At 39.0% G+C, this 10,952-nt stretch overlaps 1 pseudogene; it reads right to left on the reverse strand.

Annotated features, from left to right (window-relative positions):
- Positions 1–484: 484 nt before the first annotated feature.
- Positions 485–1,282, reverse strand: LOC118836947 (annotated as a pseudogene).
- Between the last annotated feature and the right edge of the window lie 9,670 nt (positions 1,283–10,952).

Here is a 10,952-nt window from a genome sequence, read left to right on the forward strand (position 1 = left end):
ATAGACAAAGAAGAGTTAAAAACTTATGCTTACATGCACAAATAGTCCTAAGTAGAAACACATCAAATTCAACAGGGAAAGAGAGAAATTGTGTTCCATCCTGACCTGTTCCTCTAAAGTAGGACATACAAAGGCAGGCACAGATGGAGGCCATGGGACTACTCAAATCCAGAGTTAGGATTTTCATCTACCTATAAAGCCTGCACCAAGTGTTCAAACTGTTCGACTGCAAACATGAGAAGTCTGGAAAAAAATACGTACAAAACAGCCAGAAATATTTAAGAAAAAGTTTTAATAAACTAAGGCCATCTGCACAAGTCTGCCTGGAAGACAACCTACAACAGATTTTTTTTTAAATACCATGGTGAAAAGACTTCAATGGATTAAAAAACACACAGAAATAATGCACTAAATCAGAAATAATGTACTAAAATTAGATGTAAACCCCTTACACCCACCAAAAACAAAACCAAAAAAACTATTTCTATTTGAAGGTACTTTGTCCAGTGAAGCAGGGATTTGTGTATGAGAGCCGTTTATGGGTGGGCTTCCAGAGAAGGTTTGCGGGGGTGCCATGGGATTTGGTTTAGCAGTTACCGTGCTTGCTCTGAGTGACCAGCTGTTTGATCTGTTTGTGAAGTGGCATCCACATATAAAGTTTTTTTTCAGGTATTGAAAATAGCACATGTAGCAAGCACACTGTGGAAGAATTCCAAGCATAGAGAGCTTCAGGCTGGGTGTCAGTGATCTCGAAGAGGCCACAAACTGATAGAGTATTTGGTGGCGATCACTCCTCTGTCTTTCCCATTAATGATATTGATTGTCATGCCCTCTTCCTTCACACTTTGAATCAGTTCATCTGGGGTTCTCTTTGCATCCAATTGTAGCTGTCCTTTGCTCTTCCTGGAGCTCCATTTCATGGGATAGTAGTTGGTGACTGTGATTCTGTTGAATTTTTCCCTGAGCTTTTCTCCTAGAGGCCTGCTTGGTTTGGGGGTGTTTCTTCGGATGATGCTTCCCACTGGCAACATTAGTGGTATTGGGGAGCAATGCCATGGCTTTGGGTTTTCCTGCAGCTACAGATTTGTGGGTTTTACTGAGTTTCAAAGAATCCCTATTCAGTTCTCTGCTTTTCTGATTTCATGGGGTTCACAGAATAGTTGTCACTAATTCCTTTCTCGTCTCTTTTCTTGTGCAATTCAGTTAAGGCTTTCACCTGACATTTGACATCATGGTGTACAACAGTTGTATAACAGATGTACAACAGTTTTCCTCCTGGCATAGAGGAAGAGTTCTAGAGTGCATGTGGTGTCCATTTAGAATAGATATTTGACCCATAAATGTATTCTCCTCATTGGTGCAGGGCCTTTCTGTCCATCCTCTCCTTGGTAGGGGAGGGAGCTGCAGCTCCTCTTGCTGTGATTGCCATCTTGGCAATCTTCATGATGGGAAAGAAGAGCTGCTTAGGCTCTGGGCACAGTGGGGTAGACTATGGGACAATGGCCCCCTTTGGCCCAGCACAGCACCTCCCACTGCAACCTGGCTTGCTGGCCCCACCAGCAAGAGAGCCAGAGGGAAAGAGGGAGTCCCCTAAGCTGGGGTCAGCCACTACAGGGTCCCACAGTCAATTTCTACTCAGAAGATTTTTTTCCAGAAATTTCATGCCTCATGACTTGAGACTGAACACACTGCAAGAATATCAGAATTTAAAAGGACAAACTTATTTGGGGGCAAAATGCTAGCAGTCAATGAAAAAGTAAGTAGATACACACACACACACACACACACACATATATATATACATATATATATATGTATATATATATATATCTACTTACAGATAAGCTCTATAGGTTTTCTATATAACTGCATTTCATATTATGAACAACAAGTATTCTTCATCTGCTTAGTTTTTTGTGCCTCCAAAGTTTGACCTGTCAAGACAGAAGCCAGATAACGTTATACTCTCCTAGCCCAGAGAACCAATATTTGTGGAACCCAGGAGATCATCAATATCATATCTTACTCTTCATTAGTATATTTGGAAGACCACACAGACACACATACACATACACACACACACACACACACACACACACACACACACAATTCTTGGGGGCATTTTTAACCTGTATCCACTTCACAATAATAATAGAAAAGCTGACAGGCACACAAACAACTACTTTTCTATTTACACTAGCTGCCTCAATAAATACAACTAAATATCCCATATCACACAGAGTTATAGAATTTCATTGTTGGAAGAAACCTCAATGGACATCTAGACAAAGATACATCTACAAGGAATAACTTTTACCGTCAAAACACAACTCAGGTACCACCTCTTATACTGAACATTTTCCTGATACTCACGCTTCACATTATTTTGTGTATTTATATAAATTCATATACATAAATATGTGTTCATATTGTATCACCCAGTAAAGAATTCTTTTTATTAATTTTTTATTTTTAGTTTTCAACACTCATTTCCACAAGATTTTGAGTTCCAAATTTTCTCCCAGTATCTCCCCTCCCCTCCCACCCCAAAATGGCAGGCATTCTGATTACCCCTTCTCTCGTATGCCCTCCCTTCTATCACCACCCCCTTATCCCCTCCTCCCTTAATTTCTTATAGGGGCAGATAGATTTCTATATCCCATTGCCTGTATTACTTATTTCCCAGTTGCTAGTAAAAACAATTTTTAATATTTGTTTTAAAACTTTGAGTTCCAAATTCTCTCCCTTCTTCCCTCCCCACCAAACCTCCTTAAGAAGGCAAGCAAATCAGTATAGGTTATACATGTGTAGTCATGCAAAACACTTCCATAATAGTCACAGTATGAAAGAATAACTACATTTCCCTCCATCCTATCCTGCCCCCCATTTATTCTATTGTCTACTTTGTGTTTGCTTCTGACTATCCTCTCCAGCAATCCGCTCTCCTTTTCTTTATCCCCCTTCCTCTTAGCCCCTTCCTCCTGCTTTCTTGTAGGTTAAGGTACCCAATTGAGTGTGTATGTTATTCCCTCCTTAAACCAAATCTGATGAGAGTAAGGTTCACTCATCCACTTTCACCTACCCCCTCTTCCCCTCCATTGTAACAGTTTTTTCTTGCCTCTTTTATGTAAGATAATTAACCCCATTCTATCTCTCCCTTTTCTCCTTCTCCTAATATATTCCTCTCTCACCACTTAATTTTATTTTTTAGACATCATCCCTTCATATTCAACTCAGCCTGTGTCCTCTGTCCATATATAAATATGTATATTCCCTTCAACTACCCTAATAGTGAGAAAGGTCTCGTGAGGTATAAATATCATCTTTCTGTGTAGGAATATACAAAGTTCAACTTTAATAAGTCTCTTATGATTTCTCTTTCCTGTTTACCTTTTCATGCTTCTCTAGATTCTTGTATTTGAAAGTCAAATTTTCTATTCAGCTCTGGTCTTTTCATCAAGAATGCTTGGAAGTCCTCTATTTCAATGAAAATCTATTTTTTTCCTCTGAAGTATTATACTCAGTTTTTCCAGGAAGGTGATTCTTGGTTTTGATTCTAGCTCCTTTGACCTCAGCGATATCATATTCCAAGCCCTTCAGTCCTTTCATGTAGAAGCTGCTAGATCTTGTGTTATCCTGATTGTGTTTCCACAATACTCAATTTGTTTCTTTTTGGCTGCTTGCAATATTTTATCCTTGACCTGGGAACTCTAAAATTTGACTACAATATTACTAGGAGTTTTTCTTTTGGGATCTTTTTCAAGAGCCAAATGGTAGATTCTTCCAATTTCTATTTTATCCTCTGGTTCTAGAATATCAGGGCAGTTTTCCCTGATAATTTCTTGAAAGATAATGTCTAGGCTCTTTTTTTGATCATGGCTTTCATGTAGTACCATAATTTTTAAATTCTCTCTCCTGGATCTATTTTCCAAGTCAGTGGTTTTTACAATGAGATATTTCACATTGTCTTCCATTTTTTCATTCTTTTAGTTCTGTTTTATAATTTTTTGATTTCTCATAAAGTCATTAGCTTCCATTTTTTCCACTCTAATTTTTAAGGAAATATTTTCTTCAGTGAGCTTTTGGACCTCCTTTTCCATGTGGCCAATTCTGCCTTTTAAGGCATTCTTCTCCTCATTGGCTTTTTGGACCTCATTTGCCATTTGTTAATCTATTTTTAAGGTGTTATGATCTTCTGTATTTTTTGGAATCTCCTTCAGTAAGCTGTTGACTCATTTTTCATTATTTTCTTGTATCACTCTCATTTCTCTTCCCAACTTTTCCTCTACTTCTCTTACTTGATTTTCAAACTCCTTTTTGAGTTCTTCCTTGGCCTGTGACTAATTCATAGTTTCTTGAAGACTTTGGATGTAGGAGTTTTGACTTTGTTTTCTTCTTCTGGTTGTATGTTTGGATATTCTTTGTCACCAAAGTAAGATTCTATAGTCTGATATTTTTATGCTATTTATTCCTTTTCCCAGTCTGTTACTTGACTTTTGAGCTCTTTATCATGTCAAGGTAGGACTCTGTTTTCAGAGTGGAGAGTGCTCTGTCCCAAGCTTTAGGCATTTTGTGCAGCTCTTTTCAGAGACACTTCTAGGCACATGTAAATTTTCACTTTTTCTAAGGTGGTATGTTCAAAGAAGAGGTGTTTACTCCTCTCTAAGCCTGTACTCTGGTGTGTGAGTTACCTTAAGAACTCTTTTCTGCCATGGAACTGTGAAGAAGATTCTCTCTCCATAGCCACCACAAGCTCTGCCATGCCAGAGCTCCTCCTCACCCCAGGACTTCTACCCAGATCCAAGCAGAGCAAAGCAAGACAATCCTGCCTCAGCACCAGGAAAGAGTTCGCTGAAATCCCCCTCTGATCAGCCACTTGATCCCCCCAACATCTGTGGGCCTGGAGCTCCAGAAGCAACCACTGCTGCTGTGGCTGCTGCTGCTGCCACCACCACCTCTGCTGCCCTAGGGCTGGGGCTGGACCACATTCTTCTCTTACTCAGGTCCCACAGAGTTTGCCCACTGACTTTCTACATTGTCTTTGGCATTTATGGGTTGAGAAGTCTGGAAACTAGCACAGTTGTCAGTGATTCAGTCCTCTGAGGCTTGCTTCAGCCCAGTCTGTGCCAGCACAGCCCTTGCTGGACTGTTCTCCACTCCCAGCTAGGTGCAATAGACCTTTCCTGTTGACTTTCCAGATTGTCCTGGGCTAGGGATTTTGTTTCACTATCATTCTGAGGGTTCTGTAGCCGTAGAATTTGTTTAGAGTCATTTTTACAGGTATTTGGAGGGGTTTAGGGGAGAGCTCAAGCAAGTCCCTGCTTTTACTCTGCCATCCCAGCTCCACCCCATCAGTAAAGCATTCTGCCTTTGAAAGAAGGAATCCTTGCTTTGTTCTTGTAGTCCCATACCTTTCAAGTAGTAAAAATTAAATAAATGTTTGTTGAATTGAATTGGTCACCAAGCCCTTGACTGTAGAACTACTGCAAGGTAAAATCTACTACCTCCAAAGGCAGGCCATTCTACTTTTGGAAAACTCTAATTTTTCATTAGTTTTTCCTTACATAAATCTTAAGTTCACCTTTCTGTATCTTCTATGCATTGTTCCTAGTTCTACCTTCTAAGGCTAGATGAAACAAATGTAGTGACTCTTCCACAGGACAACCCTTTAAATGCTTACAAGTAGTCTACCAACCTCTCTCCAACTCCCAAGTCTTCTCTTCTCCAGACTAAATGTAGTCCTTTAAGTCATTCTTATATGATATGAGCTCAAAAATCTTCACTATCCTCCAGACACTCTCCAGTTTATCATCTTTCCAAAAATGTACACAGGATCAGCAACATTTTCCTCCAAATAAACTTGTGAAATAAGCAACATATTATCCTCTCCAATTTTCACAGGAAGGAACTAAGGTTATGAGAAGAAAAGGGATTTCCAGGGGCATCAGATAATAAATATCCAAGGGATGTTTTAAACAGGTCTGCAGGCTCCAAATCCAGTAGTAATGCCTAGAACCATTTAAAGACTATTATGAAAATATGTTGCTGTATTGGTCATATGATTTCATTTATGAAATGTTTCAAAATATTGCTTATGTTAGCACTTAAACTAACTTCATGTAGCTTTTATTTTGATTACAGTAGAACCCAGGTTTACGAATTTAATTCATTCCGAGATTCTGTTCATTATGCAATTTGTTCATATTGCAAAGTGAATTTTCCCATAGGAAATAATGTAAAGTTGGATGATTGGTACCACATCCCCAGAAATGTTCATATAGAAGTAATTATTTACAACTTTAAGTAAGTTTTTTGTCCTTAATGCACCTGAAATACAATAACAATGATTAGTATGTGACATAAACCAAAAATAAAACAAATTAACTTGCACTTTACCTTTGAGAAGAGTCGTGGCTGGCATGAGGGAGATGAGAGGGTGGAAGAGGAGGAGGAGAAAGGGTTATCGTTTGGAATGAGAATCTCCTTCCACAGTAATTTCAGAGATTTCAATGTCAAGAGTGTTCTCTCTTATGCTACTTTCACTAAAAGTGAAACTAACACTACTGCCTTCACTTATTTTTCATTTTTTAGAATCACTTTCATGTTTGGACTCACTGATTTTTTTCCTTTACATTCACTTCTGACTAGGAATCTATCTAATGACACTTGTTTTGGACATTTTTTTCAGAATGTCAGGGAAATGTGACATTGCATTATTGTTAAAAATATTTGTGGCTCTCATTGCTATAGCCTTATTTAGGTGACCTGAGGTTCTTTTCTTTGCCATATGACAGCAAAAAAAAAAAAACAAAAAAACAAAACACATTGCCCTAGTTGAACATCATCCCTTCGTGAGCCATTCAAGTCCAAACATGATGTTTGCACTGCAAATTTTTGTTCATTCTGCAAGATAAATTTTGTGAAAAATTTTTCCTCATCCAGTGAAGCATACTTAAACCAGGTTACTCATAAACTGGGGTTCTACTATACTTATTTTGAAGAACACATTACTTCTACCCCTTTCTACATGAGCCTTGTCATGAATTTGGCCCCAAATGAAATTCTGATCTGCTTCCTGTCTGATAAAGATACAAAGAACTTACAAATGCCAAAGCTTTACTCAGTGTATGTATAGATATGCTGACAATAAATTATGGTCCACTGAAAGGTACCCATACTCGCACTTCCTGGGCTAATGTTCTCAGATTATTTAATAGAAATAGAATATATAAATACTAAATATATGCAAAAACTATCGCATCACAAAAGAAGATAATATATCAAGTGCATGCATGTTGACTATACTCATGAAATCTCACTTATGGTATAATATTTAATTTAATTTAAGAAACAGACTTATACAAATATAGTTAGAACACTAGCATAATCATCACTTCTCAAAGCATAAAGGGGCCTTATATAGTTCAGCAAGTGACCTGGGACTTTGGGTCACATAATTTAGTGGAAGCAGTATTTCCCATTGAGCTTGTGAGGCTAACAATTCACTATTTAGTATTCTGTGATGATGAGTGCTAAACCTACTGTATGGAGGCTTTAAACTTGAATAAAGCTATGTTCACTTTGTAATTCGAATGGTATTTCAGTCTGACTTTATTTAGAGAAGTCATTGTTTTGGTCCTTTACAATATGCCCTTTCATATTTAATGGCATTCATGATAAAAGGAAATAAAAGAAGCATATGCAGTTGAGAAGAATCCTAAAGCTGAAGGATCATTTTAAATGTAGCAGCTATTAAGTTATGAGAGGGAGTGTTGTACTTGTGTTAAGCTGTTCTTTCATTTAACCAATCTGTGCATTTAAAAAGGCTTAGTCATTGCTTGTCTGAGTCTCATATTTCTTTGAATAAGATACTTTTTCTTAGACCATTCTCACAAATACTTTACATTAGAAAAAGCAAAACAAAACTGGGTCGGCATTTTACTTCTATATATAAGGCTCCAATTCCTGTCTCAGCATTTATGCTGCAGAAATACTACCTTTAGGAGAATTTTACTAACATGAATGAGTCACATGGGATGAAATTCACATAATACAAGCTTTCATTTAAAAAGCCAAGATTGATGTGGGGGTGGAGCCATGATGGTGGCATGAAAATGGCAACTTACCAGCTGTCAGATACTCCTAAAAAGTGAATCTAAGCAGACTTGAGAGAGGTAGAAGACACTGGGAGACAGAGTATGGCAGACTTCAAGCCTAGGAGAATACCCAGGATTGACTAGAAGGATCTGTGGGCTAAGAGAGTGCCAGCCTGGGAACTGTACCTGACCACACCAGAATGGGAGCAGCAGCTGAACTCAGCCAGCAAACTGGGCTGGGAGAGCAAGAAACAAAACTATACCAGAGCAGGAGCAGGAGCAAGCCCAGGGCTGAAATACCATCTGTGGTGGGGATCCTCAGGCCTCTCAGCCCAGGACAGGCATCTGTCAGAGCTACATGAGGCAGCAGTGCAGACCCTGTGGCTATGGCAGAAGCTACTCCTGAGGCTTTCAGCCCGAAGTCTAAAGGTATGAAACTTACCTTCTTGAACTTTTGGGAGCCATCATGATGAGGTAAAATGACTCTCATCCCTCCCTTGAATAAAACCAGAGAATAATGCTCTAGGAGAAACCCTGGAATAGAGGAGCCAAAAGTGGTGGTTCAGTAATCTTATAGCTTGGGAGGCTAGGGAAACGGCCTTTCTTGTGGTGGCAGAAGAAGACTGGTGAAGGAAGGAAGGCATCCCAACAGGAGCCACCTTGGCAGACCAGTGGGAGTTCCTGAGCCCTAGGTGGGGTGGTGGAGCTGGCAAGTGCCAACACCAGGACTCCAGGTATGCCTTTGCATAGCTGGGGAAATGGAAGACACCAGGGCAGACAATGGCTGAGAGTACCCATGCTATAGCACAGTCTTAGGGGAAGAGGAGACTTCCAGCAGCCAGACCACCACTCCCCCACTCCTCATGGTGACTCCCCCAGGCAATCTCAGAAAGACCTCACTGGGCCTTGATCCTTAGCACACACCAGCCAACTCCAGCTCAGCACCAGATGAGCAGCAGCACTAAAGAGCCTCTGGCTGACAAAACCAGAGGTCACAGGACACAAAGCTAATAACCAGGCCCCCAATTTCCAGCCCAAGAAGCTTCAGACAGAGTCCCCTGGGGCCCAGAAGCAGAGATATACTTTAAAAAGCCAGGAAAAAGGCAACCACCATGAAGAAGGAATCTAGAAAAGTAAAAAAGACCATTGAATCGTATTATGGAGACAGAGAAGATCAGAATACAAATTCAGAAGAGGACAACATTGATACTATACCCACATCTGAAACCTCAAAAGGGAATATGAAATGGTCTCAAGACCAAAAAGCATTCCTGGATGAGCTCAAGGAGGATTTTAAAAACCAAATTAGAGAAGTAAAAGAAAAATTTGAAAAAAAACTCACTGATGAGAACAAATCCTTAAAAAGCAAAATTGGCAAAGTGATTAAGGAAGTTCAGAATCTAATTGGAGAAAATGAGTTCTTAAAAACTAAAATTAACCAAATGGAAAAGGAAGTACAGAAGCTAAATGAGGAAAACAATTTGTTAAAAATTAGAATTGGCCAAGAAGAAGCTAATGACTCTACAAGCCATCAAGAATCATTCAAACAAAATCTGAAGAAGGAAAAAAGAAAAGAAAAGGTAAAATATGACATCAGAAAAAACAACTGACCTGGAAAATAGATCCAGGAGAAATGATCTAAGAATTATTGGTCTACTGAAAAGCCATGATTAAAAACAGAGCCTGGAGAGTATCTTCCAAGAAATCATCAAAGAAAATTGCCCATAGGCCTAGAAACAGAGAGTGAAATAGTCATCAAAAGAATCCACCAATTACCCCCTGAAACAGATCCCAAATTGAAAACTCCAAGGAATATTGTAGCCAAATTCCAGAATTATCAGATCAAAGAGAAAATACTGCAAGTAGCCCAAAAGAAACAATTCAAATATAGCAGAACTACAGTCAGGATCACACAGGACCTGGCAGCTTCTACATTAAAACACAAGAAGGATTAGAATATGATATTCCCTAAGGAAAAGGATCTTGGACTACAACCAAGGATCAACTATTCAGCAAAATTGAGCATAAATTTTGGGCAAGGGGATGGACACTCAATGAAATAAAGGAATTCCAGACCTTCCTGATGAAAAGACCAGAGCTCAATGGAAAATTTGGTCTTCAAATACAAAAGTCAAGACAAACACAAAAAGGTAAACAGAGAGAGGGAAAAAACCTTGTTATTCAATAAGGACAAAATGTTTACATCATTATATAGGATTATATTGTTTTACATATGCTATATATATGTTGATCTTGAGAATGGTATAGTTATTAGAACAGTTAAAAGGGATTATATATACAGAGGATGTGAGTATAAATTAAATGATGTGATTATAAAAATTCAGGGGTGCAAAGGGATTGGTCTGGGAGAAGAGGTAAGGAGGCAGTAGAAAAGGGTAAATTACATCACATGAAGAAGGACAAAAACATATTATAATAGAGGGAAAGAAGGGAGGGAGAAGAGCAGAATTTGAGCTTTACTCTCACTGGATTTGTTTCAAGGAGGGAATAACATACTCTGCTAAGTATAGAATTCAAACTTGTCCTACAGGCAGTAGGAGGGGATAGGGGAAAGAAAAGGGGGTGGCTAGAAGGTAGGGAAGAAGTAGTAAGGGGAAGAGGGTAAGATAAGGAGGGGAATGAAAGACAGAGAATATGGAGGGAGAGGTGGTCAAAAGCAAAATCCTTGTGGGGGGGGAAGGGAAAAGGAAGAAATAAAAACATAAATGGGAAGGGGAAATAGGATGGATGAAGAAAAAAAACCAGATAGCAATTATAACTGTGAATGGGAATGGGATGACCTCTCCCATAAAACAGAGGCAGATAGCAGAATGGATTAAAAATTATAATCCTACA

This window comes from Trichosurus vulpecula, chromosome 2 (genome assembly GCF_011100635.1).
Source record: "Trichosurus vulpecula isolate mTriVul1 chromosome 2, mTriVul1.pri, whole genome shotgun sequence".
In the NCBI taxonomy this organism is placed as follows: Eukaryota; Metazoa; Chordata; class Mammalia; order Diprotodontia; family Phalangeridae; genus Trichosurus; species Trichosurus vulpecula.